This window comes from Ambystoma mexicanum, chromosome 9 (genome assembly GCF_040938575.1).
Source record: "Ambystoma mexicanum isolate Mex_15411 chromosome 9, UKY_AmexF1_1, whole genome shotgun sequence".
Taxonomy (NCBI): Eukaryota; Metazoa; Chordata; class Amphibia; order Caudata; family Ambystomatidae; genus Ambystoma; species Ambystoma mexicanum.
This window is the reverse complement of record NC_090931.1, coordinates 460,590,177-460,594,209: the sequence shown is the minus strand read 5'-3', so window position 1 is coordinate 460,594,209 and position 4,033 is coordinate 460,590,177. Positions and strand designations below refer to the sequence as shown.

Below are 4,033 nucleotides of genomic sequence, written 5' to 3'. Positions count from 1 at the left end.
ATTAAGGCCTAATTTCCCAACGTCTGCGTATGATAAATGCAGTGGGGAGGTAAGAAATTTGAAATATAAATGTAATTGTCTCCACCACACTCTACTATGTGATTGAAGTCCTATTTCATGTCGTACCATATCCATAGAGACACACTGTGGGATAGAAAACAAGAGTCTTCTCCACAATAGAGCTTCATAGCGACCAATTCATCTAAACCCAAATTGGAAACAACTCCAAGCCATGAATACCATTCAGAACTACTGTTCCTAAATAAATTGTTAACGCTGGATACAAAGAAATTGTAGCATATTTTACATCGATCTTTGCCATATGTACAGCAAGCATCAAAGCTTTATGCAGATCCTAATTAATATCTTTGATGGATGATTGGATAACCTAAGTACATCACATTTTCCTTGTAACTAAGAACATCCTCCTTGATAGTCCAAATTAACTTTTTTTTTTGTTTTGCCTACAGCACCTGGTATTCCCAGGCGGTCTCCCATCCAAGTACTAACTAGGCCCGACCCTGCTTAGCTTCCAAGATCGGACGAGATGGGGCTCATTTACGGTGGTATGGCCTTGTCTTGTTTTTCCTGCAAAACCTAATCACCACTGTTTTACTAGGATTGATATTCAGACCATGTTCTTCTTTAAACATATTAAAAGCATTAATCAGTCTTTGTTGACCTATCAAACAAAACAAAGTCATCAGCACATGCTAACCAAGCTACCCTTAGATCTCCACTTTTTGGCAGCACAAATGAAGCCTTTTGCAAGTATAAACCCACATCTGCCATACATAGATTGAAGAGACAATGGGCAAGTATGCACCCTTGTCTCAAATCATTTTGTGTGGGGATTAATTTTGACATTGCACCCTCATTATTCAGTCTTTGTTGAATTGATGTGTGTTTATGAAGATGAATCAATATATTCAGCAAATAATCTGGTAGACCCCATCTACTTAATTTAAACCATAAATGATCCCAATCTACCGGGGCAAATGCCACAGATGAGTGCATTGAGACAATATATATCGGTGAATCTAGGGTTTCCTATGGTAGCTACTGCATACAGGACATCAAAAAGCCACCCCATCAGTACCCATTTGTCTCCTAAAACCAATCTGAAATTTACTTAAAATATTTTCAGTGACCATGATTCAATTTTTTCAAGTACCAATGCAGAAGGTATTTTACAATCTGCATCTATTAACATCACTGGACGATAGTTTTTTGGAGACAATATATCTCCTTTTTTATAAATCGGTATCACAAAGGCTGTCTTCCATGAAATCAGGGTCATCTTTGTTACCACGATATCTTTAAATAAGATCCATAGGATATTCATCCAAATCTGAGGGTCTTGCTTAAATATTCTATTTGATAATTGATTTGGAACTCCCGCTCTGGAACCACTTACTTTACTTATCAGTCTTTCTATATCTTGCATAGAGAAGTCCAACATCAATTTCCCAGAAAAAGAAATCTGCAAACCTTTCAAACCCCTCCCCTTTATCTGTAAATCGGACTAATGTGTTGTACCCACACTTCTTCTGCTATAGGGTTTGATTGAAGCACCACCTGGTTCAAGTCTATGGCATTTATCAGAGACCAAAATTCAACTAATTTCTACCACTCATAACCGCCAACATTACTTCATTACTTCACCATCTGTTTGATATTGACAATGTCTGTTTGTAATAATAACTTTTTTCAGAGTTTGTTTGGCTTTCCTTATCCTTATTAATTTTTCCTCTACCCCAAATTACACTTCTTTATCCCACAAATGGCTTTCCTAGTCTCCTTTTTTGCAAGCTCTATAAGGGGATCATATTTATGTAGATGGTTAGCCCTTAAGGACTGTTGGGTATTTTGTGGATATTTGGGGCTTTGCAGTATTTTCTTACCGCCAAAATACCTTTAGCAATAATCACTCTCTGTATTCATATTGGATCACACATAACAATAATACATTGCATTATTTCAGAATTCAGACCTATTTAGATAATGTGCGCGATAATTTGCATGGTTGGTTTATTTGTGGCCCCAATATCCAACATCCCTTGTTTTTTATCTAGATTGTTCTTGATCACTAGAGAGACCTCAGGCCTACATTTTAGGGACACCACATTTTCAGTGTTAGTGTTGTGTGCCACCATGGGCTATTGTGGTATTTTTGTGGTAATTTCCACTACCTTATATACGGTATGGAACTATGTCCAGAGAGTCTCTCTTCCCGTTGGCTCATGTACCTCCAACAAGCTATGCTACAAACAGTCACTCACAACTGTCTATACTGAATAGAATCATGCACACATCTGTTTTAAAATGACAATTGCATCTAAAATCTACCCACGTTTAAACCTTTTCCCATGCAAAATGAAAGAGAGAAATAATACACACTAGCTATCTGTTTTCAGATATTTTTGTATTATAGAAATTTCCTTTAAACACAGTTTAACCCTTTTTTACAGACATAAATGAAAGGGTACAACATTATTTGTGGTAAAATGAACAGAGAACTGCGAGAATATATTCAATTGGTAACATTAAATATGCTGATAAGGGACTGGGACTCCCTCGAATACACTGACTGAACAGTTTCGCACACTTTCGCACAGCTCCCACACTTCTGTAATTACCTTATCTGTTCAGCATGAGTTTTCTCCGACTATTCTCTTTCTGAATTTGGCTCCGTTGAAGATTAACCCCAGTGAAAACAAGCGTCTGCCGTTCTCAAACCGGGGTTATTGCCTGGAATTCTCAGCTTTTGCAGCAGGAATGCTTCAGCCAGGAAACAGATCCTTCTCCCAGCTCTGCAAGATCTCGATTCTTCTCCCCCTCTCCTCAAGCTTCCCCAGCAAAACTCTAATCACAGCCTCTAGCATGATACTTGCTATGACGCTGCTCCAATCAGAATTAATCATGTCATCTCCTCCCTCACTACACAATGGCTCATTTCTACAGTAAAAATTGTAACAAACTGATTTCCTGTTCCTTCGAGCTCTTTGCTTCCTGTAGTTATGTGCACAGGGCAGCAGAGAAAAAAATGAATGTGCGTTTAAAAGTTCACTTTCAGAGTAGGCCTAATTCTGCAGTGGAGACACATTTTTATTAGTGGGTTATGTTAAATGAATTTTTATTAGTCAGGTTAGCTATTAATAAGGTTAGTTATTAATTTTCAAATGTGTCTCTTGCAACATAGGCATTTCAGGTGAAAAATAGTGTGCATTTTTGAATGTGCACATGTGTGCTTTTAACTGTAAAAATAGATTTGCATCTTATATGTAAAAATCGTTTTTGACTGAATAGCCTGTCTTTACTTATATGTCCATGTTACTCTGGCAACACATATAGCAATGCACCACACCCATGTGGTGGTGCTGCATCAAAAAAAATGCTACCTGTGCAGTAGTGCTGTACTCTGTGCTGTAACACGCCAAATATCCTTACATACCCTCCTTTTGTTTTTAGAACCTGGCTACGATCCAAGCCAATTCCTAAAAACAACTTGTTCTTTTTCTTCTTTTCACAATATAGCAATCCAACAAAATGAATATTCATGTGCATCAATGAAAAAGTTGCAATCAACACAGTATTCATCTGAGTTCATTAGTTTACAAAATGTTCTACATTTGCCTTCTCAGTGGAAGTGGCATTACTCTAAGTTTAGATTTTACAACTCAATTAAAAACAATAAAATAAAACAACTAACTGAAACAAATAATTAATATAACAAATTAAAATAAATCATTTAAATAATAAATACGTGGAACTCCATATGTCAGGACTCTTGTCTGCCTCTGATATGTCCCGACCAGCGATGTTATTTGGTTCATTCGAGTACACTTTCATCTTGGCAATCTTAGATCCATAGGAGTCATCTTTTTTGGCATTCTGGTTATCTTGTCTTCACCTCCACCTGGAGGCAGGCATCTTTTGGTCTTCATTCAGGGGACTCCAGGACTCCATCGTCTCCCGTGGCTTCTGATCCCGGAACCTCCGACCAAATAATGTTAATTTTCTAAATCAAATA

At 37.4% G+C, this 4,033-nt stretch overlaps 1 pseudogene; it reads right to left on the bottom strand.

The window, feature by feature from the left end:
* Positions 1-461: 461 nt before the first annotated feature.
* Positions 462-579, bottom strand: LOC138490017 (5S ribosomal RNA; annotated as a pseudogene).
* Between the last annotated feature and the right edge of the window lie 3,454 nt (positions 580-4,033).